The 17,490-nt window shown below is 43.8% G+C and overlaps 1 pseudogene; it reads left to right on the top strand.

Moving 5' to 3' along the window:
• Positions 1-17,490, top strand: part of LOC119140700 — a 145,805-nt pseudogene that overhangs the window by 23,412 nt on the left and 104,903 nt on the right.

The raw sequence follows: 17,490 nt of genomic DNA, 5'->3' as shown, positions 1-17,490 counted from the left end.
TAGACTCTTAACATTCCACCACAGCACTGCTCTCTCATGCTGATAGTTCCAGCCCTAGCAGACACTGCTGTCTGTATCCACGGAGGTACAACAAGAATTGGCAATACCACAGGCAACAGCACAGTGTGGGATGAGTGACAGGAGGGGAGGCTTTGGTTCCCAAAGAATGGTTTCACAAATCTAGCAGGAAAGACAGCTTTCAGATTCTCCCTGTTTGCTGAGAAGGCAGAGAAAAGTGGCAAGGACTTTCTATCCCTAATAGTTTTGATTTTTTTTTCCTCTGAAACATAAGATGTACAGGTGAGTAGAGATTTTGATTTCTTCTTTTCTGGCTGAAAATCTTCAGTACCCTTCAATGCTTGTTTAAAATACTGCAGTAACTCTATGGCAAGCTTCGGGAACCCAGAATAAGATATTGGTAAGAAATGCCTCAGCAGGAGGTGCAATGAACTCCAAGCAGGTAACATTGGCTTAATCTAGTATTAAAGGGGAAGATTATTCCCTGGCTTGTTTCAGTTAAATATGTATCTAAATAGGTCCAAAAGCCAAATCCTTCCAAATTAGAAACTATTCCTACCACAGGGTTTCATGGCTGTCTCTGCAAGGATTCCATCCTGGAGAAGCTGAGCGGGATAACACAATATTACCAGGTCACACAAGCTGTTCTGATGGTCTTGATTTGTCCCAAAATTCCTTGGTATCATTTTATAACAAGGCTCTAAAACTGAGAGAGAAAGAAGACAGCCTGTTCCCAAAGCAGAACAAAGAGCTGCCGTTCAGCTGATGGAGAGGGGTAGCCAGCAAACAGGCTCTGGAGAGAAGGAAGACGGGCCAGCCAGCTGGTCTTGCTAGCAGAGACATCTGGTCTCGTACACTGCGAGAGATGCAGATTGAGTTCACTAGATAAAAGAGAAAAGAAAAAAGCCTGGCTTTTTACTCGCTGATTGTCTGATATTCTATCAGTACTAATTATGGAGTGGAGAGGCATCTGCTTGAGTACTGAATATATTAAATATCAGGTAAGGGTGTGCACATCAAGCTTCTGCTCTTCTGTCACCCCCTCGTATAACACCTTTGCTTTTTTTCTACATTATTTTGCAAAGCACCGTTTCTTTTCTCTTAGGTGATCATTGAAGACATCGTCAATAAATGCATGTACCAATTCCCAGTTGGATGCTGGTTTGCTTTAGATGAAGATGATGGAAAAATCCAGAGGGACATTCTGGTTGGGGGCACTGAAGCCACAGGTAAGGTCATGGGCTGAAACCATGGTGGGAAATGCAGAGATACAACGGCATAATTAGTGCTACTAGCCATATTTTCTTTAGAAGATTGAATGCCTTAGGCTTAGGGAGACCTGCAGTGGACCATCTGCTGGTGACAGGCTGCTTTGTATGAGGGTCCCTGATCTACTGTCACATTTCCCACCCCCTTATCTCACTGGGGAAGCTGTGCAGGACCTACACGCTGATCCATCACCTGGAGAAGGGGCTGACAGGCAGAAAATGAAAGGTCTGGCTTGTACTTCAGCAAGTCGCTCACCAGCTTTCGGAAGGTAGACGGCTGTCTCCACAGTCGTCACCAATGTGCCACACGGTAGTGCATATTGTACTTCAGGTTCTCGGCTGGGGAGCTGCGCATCCTTTTACAAATCACGAAAGGCAGTGCTGAGCCCTAAAACTGGCTTTTTTATTAACCAACATGGTTGGAGCAGAGACCACCAGCTTTTACGTCTCTGTTAAAAGAAACCTGGATGTAAAGCCAATAAAAGAATTTACCATGAGGCAGAAGATTATTTGGATAGTGTTCTGCCTGTATTTATTCATTAGCATAAAGGTAAACACTTTGTCTATGCACATAACAGCTGTTCTTCACTTCATTGCATGGTCTTCAACGTCTGCAGCCCTCATATTTCCCCCTGCATGTGCACGAGGAAAGCAGTCTGGGTGCAGAGTCCTGATTGCAGGATGTGTGTGTTGAGAAAAATCAGGGGAAGATGGGAAAGAAATCTGGAAAAAATTGCAACTCATTTACTAAAGGCTTCCCTTATTTTTTACCATTCGTGACTGTGCATTTTTCCCCTGCTCTCACGAGTTCTGTTGAAGATGATATATGTGCAGTAACACATGCTTGAATGCAGTTTTTAACATAAACTTCAAAGAGAGGATTGTTTAGAAGAGACGGAGTTCTGACGTTTCTACTTCATCCGAAGTCCCTATTGAAATTTCCAGGCGATTTAAGCAAAGGAATAACTTAGCTTGGGCCCCAACTGTTTTATACCTGCTCCCTAACACACTGTTATAGTTAGAGGTGTCTCTCTATTTGATACCATGGCGCAGGTCTAGGATATACCTGTCTGTGAGCCTTCTGAGAAGCAAGGTTTGTAGGAAGAAGTGTTATCTTTCTTAGACGACAGTTAGAGCTAGAAAAAAAACAACTTTTATGCATATAGACTTCTTTTCAGAAATATTTTTCTTTTTTCCAGATGGCCTAATACCTCTCCCAAGGCTTGTTTTGCTGAGATCTTTAGGCTCTCACAGTGACAGTGAAGGTCCTGCTGGCCTCAGCAGCATTATAGGCTCCTGACCCCAAGTTTCCAGAGTTTTGTGATGCTACAGATCATGCCCCCACTGTTTAAAGCCACCCTTCTCCATCCTCTCAGCATCCTCTGACAGGTTTGGTGCTCGGTACCTTTCAAACTCAAGCGACTTAATTGCCAATTCATTTTTTTTTTTGGTCTTTCTTCACTACATGGTGATAAAAACCCCATACTTTTTTCCATTGGGCCATGTGACAGGGAGTTTGTTGCCACAAACCTGTTTTTCTTGGACAGTCTGAAGGTAATGGCGTGTTTCTCAGAGGTATGTGTGGGACACAACCAAATGAAGCATTGCACCGTTGAAAGCAATGGGAACCATTGGAAAAGGACCAGTGGGAAACCAGTAGAGCTCAATGTAAATCCAATAAAAATTATTACACTCATTCTTTTTTCCTCCCTTCTTTTCTTCCTAACCAAATTCCTGATTCCTTCAGGTATTGTGTACAATGTCGCTGTAGTGACAGGAGATATCAGAGGAGCTGGCACAAACTCCAAGATCCACATAATCCTCCATGGCTCCAAAGGCTTAAAGAACAGTGGGAAGATTTTCTTGGAAGGAGGTGAATTTGAGTGTGCCAGAACAGATCTCTTTAACGTGGAGATAGCTGCTCTCCTCAGCCCTCTCAGCAGAGTCACCATTGGGCATGATAACTGTGGCGTCAGTTCTGGCTGGTTTTGTGAGAAGGTGAGACTAAGTTGTTCATAGGCAGCTGTCAGGCTGTTCCCTCTCCATAACCTGACCCCAACAAGAAAATACAGATTAATAAATAAATAAATAAATATTAAAAAAATCTGCTTTTATCTGGATGACAGTACCCTTGGTTTAACAAGTCAATACTATACATAATGCATGGTAGTAGCTGATTGCCTCAAAGGCACATTAGATGCATAAGTCAATCGCTCACTAATTGGGTTGATTGCCCCTTTGCAGTCACAAGGATAGAGATTATTGTTTGTTCAGTGCCAAAAGCACCTTCAGATGTTCGCCCAAGGGACCGGACAGAAATGCAGTCTTGGATTGTGCTGAGTGTTTCAAGGTTTTCATCTGTACTCAGACTTTGCTGAAGTTTTTAGATGCTGCTTTGGAGCTCAGAGAAAAAAAAAAAAAGTAGCTAACCACAGCTGTTACTGGGTGGTAGTGGAACAATAGGTGGTGTGAGATTGTGCACAGGATCAGCAGAAGGTAGTGGGAGGGTGGAGAGAGAGGCAGCTGCCTACCCTGAAGCTGGGAGGAAATGCAGTTTTCCTGGAAAGCAAAATCAGCTTGGGATGTTATCTGAAGGCTTTTTGTATCTTGTGTTTCCTACAAAACCCTACCGTGCACTGGTGTAGTACAGGGCACTTGCTGCACCCTGACATGATGGTGACTCCTGCAACCACGTTGCCGGTTCCCATTCCTTTCCCTTTGTGGAGTTTTCCCTCTTCTTGGCTGACCCATTTTGATGTACTTCTGGAAAAGTGGGAATAACAGGACAGATGGGTCCTAGCTATACTCCAATTTGGGAATTGTGCAACCAGTGCAGGTCATGTCGATCCAAAAAAACTGATTTTGAGAGCAGGACCAAGATCTCCAGCTCTGTCTTTGCTTCAGTTAGTTAAGTTTTCCATATCAAGGTCCTGCGGGCTGCCAATAATAGAATATTCATACTCAGCTTCCCAGTCTCTTTTCCTAGGTGGTGGTTTACTGCCCATTCACTGGTATCGAGCAAACTTTCCCGTGTAGGAAATAGCCGGATGAAGATGAAGGAGATGGTCTCATAGAGCGGGAGCTCTACAAAATGCTCTCCCTGCGCCAGAGAAGACTGAAAAGTAGGTACAAGTGCCCAGGAGCCCCCTGTGACCCTCCCAACATCCTGAGCATCACCCATGCAACACTGACATGGTCAACCCATGGTCAAGTAGAGGTGTTGCAGAATGGATGAAAGAGAACGGCCACGGTTCCATAGAAGGACTGTGTGATACAGCTTTTGACATAAGTCTGGAGTGAACCAAGCTAGGCCGCAGCGAGAAATTACCAGACTTGCTAGAAATGGAAAATTACCAGGCTTGCTAATAAGGGAAGAGAGATAAGGTCATGCTGACCTTGTGCCTAATGTTGTAAATAACTTTGAGGAATTCGCGTAGACAAGAGAGGAAAAAAAATATATGTAGTTAGCTATCCGCAGAAACCGCAAATAGGAGGACGTATGAAAGTGTAACCCTTTAGAGCTTAGCCAATCAGCAGATGATTTGTAGGCATAATTAACTGGAACTGTATATAAGACATAATCGCGCCGTAATAAATTGAAGCTTGCTCTATCACTCACATTGAGTCGGCTGCTTGCTTCCCCTCGCTCGTCATAGAGGCTCAAGGGAACTGAGGCCCACATGAGTTTCAGCTTTGAACATCCTGGTTTGAGGAGTTTAAAGTGAAACTTTAAAAATATTTTTAAGAATTGCACTCATATTCTTAAGGGAAGAAGTTGGACCTGGCAGCCTTCCCAGGATCACTGGGCTTAGGGTATCTCACCTTTGCAGACAAGCCAGGCTATGTTTCTCAGCACTATAGAAGCAAAGTTCTCCTACTCCAAATGGAAACGAAACCTAAATATAATACAAAGACAAACCTGGTGGAAAACAGGAAGAAAATCCAAATTCTCCCCACTAACTTCAACATTTTTACTCTTGGTCTTTGAGAAAAAGCAGCTCTCAGTCCTGCCCAGCTGCCAGTGGTGCCTCCTGAGGCACACGAGTGCTGCGTTTGAAGCCTCTTCTCTAGAGGGGGGCAATGGCACACGTCTGGGGGTGCTGCTGTGTGCTGTGCAGGGCAGCATACGGGCATGTTCATCCATCTAAACCCAGCTCCAGCATCCAGCCTTGCTGGCTGGTTTTGCAGCAAGCAAAAGGGATCGCTGCTGTCTCATCTGCACCAACGCGTATGTGTAAGCAGAATGTTTCAATTAGGATAATAGATACGGTTTAATCTGAATGCTTCGTGGGCTCCTGCTTAAACAGCAGGTCATTTAAATAAGCTTTATCTAAATGTTAGTCAGTGTTATAACCACACTGTGCCTCTGACTCAGTCCATTTAACTAAAGCATCTGCAACCTTTAACCCTCTATTATCAGCTCTGATTGTTATTGACAGGCTAATTCCCCTGCTGTCGAAGTGCAGGAGATAGACAGAGAGCATGAGCCTTGAGAAATCTGTGACCTTTAGCTGCCAGATTATAGAAGCGTAAGACTTGGAGTTAGAAAAGTCCTATGTCTTTTTTTATGTCATCTCGCCTATCTCCCTGTGCATGCAGGACCATCCCTTTCTGCAGAGCTGATCAAAGCTTGGTTCAACCTCACTTCGGGTATCCATGGTGAAATGGCTCCCTGCGTAGTGTTTGCAAGCTGTTCCCCCACCAGATTGCAGCTCAATGTGTAGCTTGTATTTATTCTCAGTTTTTCTTTATTCCCCACCCACCTCCCTCCCTAGCCTTATCTTGAATATTATCCTGAAAACTGTAGTGTTAGGTCTAGCCCTCCCTGGTGTTTGTGCCCTAGGGAATATTTGCTCTGGCTCTGAGAGAATTTCTAAGTTGCCAGGATCCCTTGATGTGAAGGGATAGGAAAGAGAGGAATGTGCCGAGCAAACCCTGGGAGGATGAGGATGGGTATTTGGGGAAATGCCTGGACTCCTCCGGCAGCTGCAGACCCAGCTCGCCCATGTTTCTCCCTGTGTGGTTTCTCCCTGACAGCCCTCTATCAGCATTTAATCCTGGTACAAGTTCCCTTTCCCCGCTTCCCGCATGCATCACTCCTCCTTTCCTTCAGCAAGAGGTCAGGGAGGCCAAACCAGACAGATGAGAGAAGTCTCTGGTGTCTGAGTCGCCCCTGCTCTTTTCCCCAGGGAGAGCATGCTGCCGCATCACATGCCACACGTCAACTTGCCTTAGGTTCATTTCTGCTCAGATGAAACTTGCTTTGCAGAAAGGAGTGGTCATGAACATTTTGCATATTACTAAAACTGGAGCAAAACTTTTTGTAAAAGAGAGTTCCCTCTTCCCCTTATTTTTGAGTAGCTGTTCCCTCGTTTTTTACAGTCAAATGTTGAGTAGATCAGTAAAGATCTAATTTATATGCATGTCATCATATTTTTATATTCCATTCTGGGCTCTGAAGGTCAAGCCGTGCTCATGCGGGCTCGGGAACACCGAAAGGGTTAGCAATTCTTTCATTAGGATTTGTTAATAATTCAGCTGATGTCTAAGTCAGGAAAGAAGCCTGTTCCCTCTCCTGTAGGTGCTGCAAGGCCTGCAGAAGTGAAGCATGTTGCTATCAATAGAGAATGCAGATGAGGGGCTCTTTAGAGGGAATAATTTCACCTTTAGATATGCAACCAGCCTCTGGTATGAAAACCAGGGTAAAGCTGCTGCAGGTAGACTGCTCTTACACTTAAACTGTGGGGTGAAGGCTTGGCTTAAGAAGTAAAAAAATTTCATAGCTTTGCCATTGGGCATATCACTTAGAGTAACACTAGTGCTAACTGAAGTTGGGTGGGATTTAGGCATTTAAATAATTTAAAAACAGCTGCAACAACTGGTGCCCTGTGTGAGTACCTTCAGATTATGAGACTGAATGTAATGAGCAGTGATGGCTGTGCTGGGGGATGTTTGAAACACTAATGGCAGTGACCCAATGTAGCGGAGACAGGCAGGGGTAGCCTGTGATCCAGATCATGTTGAGATAGGCGGGAAGAGCCTGGGGATCTGGATCAGACACTGGTAAAGGTGAGCTGTTGGATCAAAGAGAAGGAAGCCTGACTGCCGTGGAGTGAAGAGACTGAGGGCAATGAGCAATAGTGGCAGAGTACACAGCCAGATGTGGCAGCAGCCTGCAGCGGTGGCGGGTCCAGAGTGGGTCCGGCTAGACAGAGGTGATGGCTGTGCCGGGGGAAGGTGCGGGAGCAGCGCGGTGCTGCGGGTGGCTCCCGCCTTTGCTGCTGCTGCTCAGCCTGGTGGTATTCTTGCTGGTGTTTATGTGCTCGTTGAAGGTGTCTGCAGTTGAAGAAGAAATGGGCGACCACAAAGATGTTAAGAAGTTTTTCAGGACACAGGATGATTTATTAGTGCTGTATTCTAGATCTGCTGCTGCTGAGAGCTCACTCAGGTTACTGTCCAGTGTGACCCAAGAGGTGAAAGGACAAGGCACTATATGTTCATCAGAACCCTCCTCTGAAGAAATCAAAATCCCAGATGCTACGAAAGCAGATAAGAAGAAAGGTGATCAACCTGCAGAAGATGAAAAGCCCAAGATAAAAGTGAACAATGAATATGAGTATGAGTTCAGGGACAAGTTGTCCGAATTGTATGAAAAGTTTATTTGTAAACAGTTTGTGATGGTTGATAAAAACATGAGGTATGAAATGTTAAAAAGAAAAAAAAAAAGGGTATTTGTAGAGGACTCATAGAGGACTGTATGAAAATTTTATTTGTAAAAAGGTTGTAATGATTGTTAAAAACATTAAAAAAAAGGGAAGTGTAGTAGAATGAAGCTGGGTTAATTATCATTGATAATATACAGTTGTGGGTTGGCTTCAGGGGCTGCAGGTTGGCTGATGTAGATAAGGTGCAGCTGTGGCTGGTTCTGTTAAGTGGTTGAGAGCCAATGGTCAGAGAGCAGCTGAGGAAGAGAGAGGGAGAAGTAGAGAGAGAATGCATGCCCTGGATGAGGTGAGGAGATGGCAGCAGAGGGACTGTATGAAGATTATGCTGGCATGAGATGGTAAAAGACCTTGTTACAGCCGGCTAGTTTGGAGAGTGAAGCGATAAAAAAACTACTGAAAAATATCTTTATGTTGCTCTGAGCGTGTTTGTCCCACACGATGTAGCCTGGCTAGAGATAGCTGAATGGGCTCTGATCCAGCCAGTCCTGTAAAAGGTTTATCTGGGGTAATTGGTCCAGTCTCAGGAAGGCTGATTAGCTCAGGATGAAGTGATACACGGCTGTATCCATAATCCTCCTTGCTCCAGACTCAGATCATCTGGTGCAAGTTTTAGGTGCTACCTGGAGCTGCATTGCACTGTACACAAGCACCTGGAGACTCTTTCTCGCTGACAAAACAAAAGTTGACTATTTCCCTGGCTTTAAAATGGTCTTTGGAGCTAGACTTGTAGGTGTTGGAGAAGTATGCTGAAAGTACAGAGATGGAGTGCATATCTGGACTACCCTGTTAGTAATAGATAACACAGAAGAATATGGTTCACCTGGAAAGTGGTGATTTATGGATTTCTCATTTTAGTTTAGATGAAAACACAGAATTATACTTCTAGGCAATCTTGTTCCTGTATGTCACATAGCAGCTGATTACGTTTGTGCAGAAAAGGATAAATTGTCCTGGTCTTCTTTCACGCTATCCTGCTCTCTCTACCATAATAAGAATTATGTTTTTTTACCAGGATACTTTTAAACATTATTTTTTAAACAAAATGTCTTGAACCTTTCTCTGTAGAAAGCCCCTGGTCTCTGTGGGTCTGGACAAGTGACATTAAGAATGCAGGGACAGATGCCACCATCTATTTCCAGATATGTGGAGACAAGGGGAAGTCAGATGAGATGAAACTGGACAACAATTCAGACAACTTTGAAGCTGGACAGACTGACAAGTTCATGGTATGAATCTTCTTCAAGGGGTAAGCTTGGCTTGGTGGTGTTTTCCAGGGCATTAGCTTCAACTCTGCACAGAAAATCATCAGCATGAGATCTTCACCTCAGTAGATCCTTCTGAAGTGGAGGTGTAGTCATTCACTTTGGTGGTGATGCAAATGATTTACCCACCTATGGATACGGCTTGTCTTATCCAGACAGGACTTGGGCTGGTGCTCCTGTGTGCTCAAGTGGTGATGACTTCAAGTCATAGTGGTACCAAGTACCACATCTCCTCTGTGGCTCCTCAAGCAGATAGTCGCCCCCCCCATCCCCCCCAGGCACAGCCCCACTCATGTTCTAGACTGTTCTTCCCATTTGGACCATGCCTCTCTAAAGTTAATAATTTATCTATTTTTTCCCCAGTGCCTAAGCAGTCATTAGTTCTTTACAGGAGATTTAGCAGTGGTGTTTTCTCTCCTCAGTGATCTGGTCTTCAGCCTCCTTGGATGTGAGCCTCCATGAATGTTTAGGGCTGAGCTCAACAGCATGTTGAGTTTGGAGGTTAGGGAGGGCCTTCTTGTGTTTAGGAACAAATACATTTAAAAGTTAACTGGGGACTGGTCAGAGAAAAATTGAGAAAAAAAGGATTTTAATGGATGGCTATAGCCAAAGCATTTACTCACTTTGCAGCAGGAGCAGCCATAGGTGCCTTCTGGGCAGTGTGGCTGTGCTTGGCAGACCCTGTTCCAGAAAGAGCTGAAGCTTGAGAGCTGGCCTTAGTTCTTACTGGGAGGAGTGGTTACAAGCAGCTCTCATGATCAAAAGCATATGGATTCAACTTATATGCTCTCCTCTCCTGAAAAGAGAGGCGTCAAGCTACTTTTGCAGAGTTGGGTTTGTTACTTTTAAAGAACTTTTTTTTTTTCTTTATCTTTTGACTCTTCTCTGATTTGGCTCTTAAAAGATGTTCAGAGGTGTCCTTTGTCTGCATGCTTTGCTGACTTACAGAAATGGATAAAGCATTTTTTTTCCCCCTCTATAGATCGAGCTCCCTGATCTGGGCATATCTTATAAGCTTCGGATATGGCATGAGAAAAGAAATCCCTTTTCTGGCTGACATCTGAATAAGGTGAGGGGACAACAAGGGAAGGCAGAGCTGATAAGCCAGGCTGGTTACAGGGGTCTGCAGTGCCAGTCCTGGGTCGCTGTGTTCCCCAGCTGGCAGTGGCGTTTGATGTGCAGCGGCCAGAGGTGTCTCCCTTTGCAGATGGTGCTGGCTGAGGGGTGGAAATGAAAATCCTACACGAAAATGGGATGTGAAGCAAGCACATCATAGCACTGGCAAAAGTATGTCGTGAGAGAAGGGATTCATTGCATGTTTTCTGGAGGAAATTCCTTCTCCTTCCCCTCCCTCTCAGTTCAGCCCAGCTATATGTATAGGAAACGAGACCAATGGGAAATAGCAGCTCCCAACAACCCAGATCGATGGTGGAAATCACCTTTCCCCATCCTTCCAGCACCAGGCCACAGAGCTTGGATGATGTTCTCTGCACTTAAAACATACACGTTGCTTGCAGCCATAAAGAACTGTGATGATAAATCACAATTTACCGCTTAGAGATTTTTCTTGCATGCTTCTAACGTGCTTTGACAGGTCCTGCTCTCCTACATTATCAGGCAACTGCAAAAGCATGCGCAGCCTCTCCAGTGGAGAGAGTGTGGAATGGCTGGAAGACAACGGAAATATTATAAGCAATCCAGACCAAGTAACTTTGTTGTAATAGCAGGCCGAGCAGGCCAAAGCTGTAACAAGCTGCAGCTGTTGTGAAGGACATATGCAAGGCCAAGGGAGACAAAGAAACTGTGTACTGGCAGAGAGATAAGAGAGTTGGACTATTAAGGAACTGCACGTGGGAAAGAGATAAAGGAGTTGGACTGAAAAATAAGAAAATAGAATGTCAAAACAGAATGTAGGCGAGGAGCATGGATACCATGCTGTGACCAATCATAGTGCAGGAGAGTGAATAGACAAGCAGCTTTAGCCTATTAGCAATCTAGAAGCAATGTGTGTGCTTTGTGCTAGTGTATACATTGCTGTGTATCCCTTAATAAAGTGGCACTAACTTGATCATATTGGTCGTATAACTTGTGTCTGAACCTTCTGCGTCAGCAGGAGAGGGCATCAAGTACCGTTCTGTTCACCATATGGTGGGAGAAGGCATCTGGCTGCGGCTTTTATCAAAAAGAAAGTGTTGGTCAGACTTTGGGCCGCTGCAATCATCTCTACCAGTTTGTTCACAGATGAGCAAAAATGCTTAGACCTTCCATGGCTATGCATTTCCCTGGGGCATCCTCTTTTGCTGCATAGAAATTGTGTTCAGGGAAGACAAGAGGCATTTACTTTGGGCCAAACAGTCTAAGCAAACCTAGTGAAGATGCCTGAAATCAATCTGCCTGTGTACAGCCAGTCTGATGTTTTCTGGCTGCATCAGGCTCATGGCACATGAATCCTGTCGCTTGGGCATCCATTTTAGCATCTTGAAGCTTAGACGAAGCCTTAATGATGCTTTGGTCCAGCCCTCACACATTTCATGCCAGGCTTGTTCTCATGTCAGGGCAGGCTTCCATTTTCTATTACAGGAACAGAAGAACAGTCTTATTGGTCAGGCCAAAGGTCCATCTCACCCAGCACCCTCCCTCCTGTGCTGCATAAGTGCGTGATTAGAGAACAGTAAGGAAAGGGCAAGCATTTATGATACTTTCCCCTAACATTCTTCCTGTTTCTGACTATTTCCAGTTGGAGACTTATTTCCTGAATGGATCTACTAAACACAAAGCATTTAGTAGGTTTCCCTTCCATTTATTTGTTCAAAGGTTCCAGTTTCCCCTTGAACATTTAAACTTTTAGCAACCATAACAGCTTTTGACAAGGACTTCACAGGTTGGCTGTGTCCTTTGGTTCACTTTGAGCTTTGCTCTACGAGCATCATTTGATGTTCTGTATTTCTTGTGGCAGGAATAATGAATAGCTGACCCCCCTCTGCCTTCCCATGCCGCCTGTGATTTTGCAGACCTTTACCGTACCCTTCCTTCACCTGTTTTGCCAGCCGTCTGCAGAGCCCCAACTGTTTGCTTATTAGTCCTTTGGAAGCTCCTGCAGATCTTTGATCGTGCTTGCTGCCATTTTCTGAGTATCTCCTCCGTGTGGCATACCCTGATTCTGAGCTGCCAGAAGTGGTGGTGCAAATGCCATCCCCGATTTGCTCTGTGGATTTATACAGTGGCACGTGATGAGCAATTACTAAGAGCCAGGGTATCCATCAGAACTTTCACAACACCATGGAGCAATTGGAGAAAGGAGGAAGAAAAAGCCGTCAGCTATGACAGACTTTGCTCCATGCATCACTGTGGTGCACGAGTCAGGATGACAGTCTTGTTATTAATGTGTGTTATTCCTCTGCTGCTACATACTCTTGCTTCCCAGGCAAAAACCTGTCAGGAGCTTGTTGCTTTTTTGTCTTTAAGCCTCTGAACTCACGCAGTGTTTTAGTTTAATGAAGGTAACTCTGCTGAAAACGCTGATAAAAGAAAAATACTCATTCAACTGCGGCCACTGGCTAGATATAAATGAAGACGACAATGAGATCATGCGGGAGCTCCCTGCGGAGGGATCTCTAGTGACTGAAGTCATGCCAGGTGAGAACCACAGGCTCCATGCAGGGGCTCGCTTAGGACCTGAATAGAAAGAAACCCTCTTTGTGTAAGGGATGCACAGGCAGACCGATGCAATTCAATTAGCTTCTCTTTCTGGCACTTTCTCTCTGCAGTATTTTCTGTATGCATCATTAGCTGCATGAAGCCTCAGAAATCCCAGGCTCTTATTCTGAGCAGATTTCTCTGTGGTGAGAGGTGGGAGAGATCTGGCCACAGCACAATTGTTTCCAGAGCTATATTTTTCTTTCAAACTTGTTTTTTTTTTCCTAGTCTCCCTTAAAATGTGAACTGCCAGGTTTGAAGGGATGCTTATGGAGAGCAAGCTAAGCTGAAATGTAAACTGAAATGTAACAATCGTTTTTGGGCTTTAAAGTTTTTTTTTAAATTATATGCACATTTATGCAGCTATATGTATAAACGTATAGCAAGCTGCACAGAAGAGTTGTGCAAGAGCATAGGCACCTTTCAGTATGCGTGAGCAATTCAAATTATTTACTGAGTTAAATGTACTTGAACTGGAGATTTGATTAAGGAAAACTGCAGAACTTTGTGTTGGCTTCCTGAAGTGGTCACTTCTGTCTTGACCTGGTGTGACAAGAATTAAGTGTACTTGGAGAGGAAATTTTGGAGAGCAGAATATCTCAAGGTGGCCGTTGGGATTTCTCTTATTTCCACCAAAGCACCCAACTGGGCTCCACACTCTGCAGAGCATGACTCTCCTGTTTTCTGAAATTTCCGATGAACTCTGTGATCTGCATGCATCTGAGCAGTTCTGCAGAAGAGGAAGAGTAATTGTAATTGCAGATGTTATTAAAATGTAAATAAACCTGGTTTGGAAATGTATTTTTAATCAACTATGGCGAGGGCTGTTTGAGTTCAGATGCAGGTGCTTTCCCATCAGGAGCGGCTGTGCTGAGCAGAGGCCAGATGCAGCATCTGCGTGTTGGGCTTGCAGGTGGGTTTGGGGAGCATCGCTTCTCGTCCCTTCCTGATGCTGGAGAAAAAGGTCTTTCTCTTGAAGGCTGGTCTCTGGGTCGGTTCTTTGTTGTGAAATTTCTTCTGGAAATCCTTCACCCAGCGAGGTAGGAGGGCAGGGTGGAGGCAGGAAGGTGGCAGCTCAAAATCCTTCCAGCAAAATCTTAAAGAAAGATCTCAAAGGTGACATTGAAGCAAGATTCAATCCAACCTCCTGCACTATCAGGGTCCCAAGTAAATGGGGCCAGCTGGGCTTGTCCTTTCCCATAAAGCCAACATGAAGAACCTGTTCCTCAGGTCCCTGAGTGCTCGGCCGTTTTTTAACTTTTTTGTCTGTCTGCCATGCCCCTGGATGCTGAAAATGATGTTTTCCCCAAACACATTGTTGCAAGGCTGCCCATCATCAGGACCCTCTTGGGAAGGCAGGAGGGGGGTATAGGAGGACTGGGGCCCCATGGAGGCTATGCACCCCAATTCATGAGGTTTTACCTGAAGGGGACAGCATTTTTGTGTCCTTCTTTGGAAGGGTTTTATGGGTTTTCTTAACAATTCAGGCCTTCCTATTTTGGAATTTTTTCTTTTCCTAGTGATAACATGGAAGTGTAAAAGCCTATACATCAGAAGTATCAGCTGGAAGCATGAATGCTTCAACTTAATTGCAAGTCCATGGAAAATGCAGTAAATTTAAATGGCAATTAATTGTGTTGCTGAAATTGCTTTATTAATTTATGTCTCCACAGTGATGAAGTACCGGGTGATGGTTTACACTGGGATGGTAAGTGGGAGTGGCACGGATGCCAACGTCTTCGTCTGCCTCATCGGTGAGCAGGAGACCGTGTTCTCTACAACTGCATCAACACTGCCAATAAATTTGAAAAAGGCAATGTAAGTTCACACAGCTGCTCCTTAAGATGGGTTTTAAAGTGTGTGGTGGTTTGTATATATATATATATATATATATATAAAAAAAATTTTTAGATGTGTATTTGTAAACTTGGTTTATTTCCTTGCCAGTTTGGGCTAGGGCAGTATGGAGAAATAGATCACATCCACAGAGTATCATAGCAGGTTGCAGCTGGAGGGAGGCTTATGTCAGGGACAGTGTGCCTGTTTGACATTGTTGTGTATTCATAACAGAGGCTCCTGGTTTGCTTCCCAGCTAAGGACTGGGAAATTGCATCTTCAGGCTGGGGAAAAAGTCCGTCTTCCAAGAACAAGAAGGAGCCTTTCGTCCTCTATATAATATGGCAAAAATCTGGATCCTTGGGCAAAGGAAGAAAAAGCATCTTATTTAATGTGAAAATCAGAACTGAAAGCCTAAAGTGTTTTTCTTTATATTTTTTCATTTATATTTCCTCCTGTCTTCCCTCAACCACGCTGCACTCAATTCTTGTGTCTTCTTTTCAATCTGGTTTTCAACATGTTTTTGTATGCCCATGTCCTGAGCGGAGGGGGGTGGAAATGGACTGAACTGGAGACAGAGCCTGTTCCCTGGGAAGCTGGAGATAATGAAGAGGTCAAACTGCAGTTAAAGCCCTCGCAGCATTAACAAGCAAATAGTGTGCTGATCTGATCTGTGGGGTCAACCTACTTAATATGTATTCAATTATGAGGCATGTTTTGGAACTCTAGGGTCCAGCTTCGACTGGTAAAATGTAATCAGTATCTCCTGGAGGAGATTTTGAGAATCTGATCACAGAACTCTGCAGACTTCCCATCTTTTGTGTCATTATTTGATTGGAGATTTGGAATGGAAAGAAAATGAGGATAAAAAGAGGTTGCGTTTTCAAAATCGACTATTGAATTAAGCTTCTCAAATATATATTAACATGTTGGAATTGCCTTTGAGAGTCCAAAATTTCCAGTTCTTCACTGAAATAATTGAGTTTTTTAGACTTTGAAAAAAACTTTCATCAAGGTTTTCTTATGCCCATAAGACCTGTCTGTGGAAACATGTGGTGTTTACATAGTGTAAAAGTTGGTTCTGCTTCTAAATGATCTCAAGGTTTTCAGACATAGACATTGAAAACATCACATTTTTACCTATGCGCTTGCATTATAGATTTTTTTTTAATTATTTTTAAAAGGTAGGTACAAGCTCTAAAGGACAGCATTTTGTCAAAATGGTAACAAAATGATTCATGTTTTGGTGGTGGTTTGAAGACTGATTCAATGGTGTTCCAAAGAAAGAAGATACAAATATTTTAAACACAGATGATGACTATTTTATTTTTACTGCCAAAAATGAGTTATATGTTAATTTGCACGAAGGGGGAAAAAAAAGGGAAAAAGAATTTTGGAAATAAATTGATGTGATTAATAGTGTCCAAGTGATATAAACCAAACTGGAAGCTATTACAGGAAAACTGCTCTCTTGGCATGAGGAGCTGAAAGCTGGTGAATGAATTGGAAGCTGTTTAAGGATTGATCCTGACAAACTTAGAGCTCTTATATTTCAGAGACTGAATGAGTATATCTACACTGATAGACTCAGGTACCCTGTTAAAAAGAAATGTAGCTAAGTCAGTGCAGTCTTTAATCTATGGCCACTTAAACCGACTGTACCTTGATTACCAATTTAAATTGAAAAGTTTGCTTGCAGATGCAAACTAACAGCCTGTACAGAAGGTAAAATTTAAAGATGCCTCTAAATTAGGTGTTTTCCTTGCTGTAGTTCCAGTTAGTTAGCTACTCATTAATTTATATCAGTTGTTAATCAGTTAAGATGAACATCAGGACTAATGAATTAGACTTCATTGACTTAGACTGGCTCAGTGAGGGTTTGATACCTGAAGTCCCCAGTTCAGCAGTTTTGAGTATGTAAGTAGCACTTGATCATGTATGTAAGCCCATCATTTTAAAACAGTGGTAATATGTTTAGCTGCCTTTATTTTAAAAGTCAGTTTGGAGTCATGAATACTGGAAAAATTATGGTTGTTCTAATACATTTGAATAGATAATTAAATATTGCCTTGCCACTACACTTTCTGGGAGTTAGCTGGATATGTGTTACCACCGTACGTGCTTCATGGGCTTCTGGGAGCTGAAGAATGAATGAATTGCAGTGTTCGGTTAGCTTCCTCTTACCTAGCCAGGCATGTCAGCCAGCTAGTAACCACAGCAGTCGTGCCTGTTTGCAGGGCTATATGCTTCAGATACGCTGTGTGTTTACCCACAGTATTTACCAGGTACGTGTGCATCTGTACGTGTGCCATAGGTACTTGTCTGGCCTGGTTCCCAGGGGAGTGACTCGCTCTTTTAATGCATCTCTCTTCCTTCAGCCATGGAGAACTGCTGCTCCCAGCACGTGCTGGGGTAACAGAGTGATGGTCTTCAGGGGACATCACTTGGGCTAATCTGTTGGTTGATGATTGGAGCCCTTTTCCAGGGGAGGGGAAAAGAAAAAAAAATATAAAAAGACATAAAATTCATGTTTTCTGTAGGGTATTAAGGGTATCTAGCCGGTTCACACCAACCTCTGAACACGGCTCATGGAGCAGCTGGAAATACCCCTGTGCAGCCATGCTCAGTGTTCGCATGCCAGGAGATGGCTGGGTTAAACTGTGCTCAGCAGTCCATGTAGTCTGA

This window comes from Falco rusticolus, chromosome W, assembly GCF_015220075.1.
Source record: "Falco rusticolus isolate bFalRus1 chromosome W, bFalRus1.pri, whole genome shotgun sequence".
NCBI classification, from domain to species: domain Eukaryota; kingdom Metazoa; phylum Chordata; class Aves; order Falconiformes; family Falconidae; genus Falco; species Falco rusticolus.
This window is presented reverse-complemented; position numbering and strand designations above follow the sequence as displayed.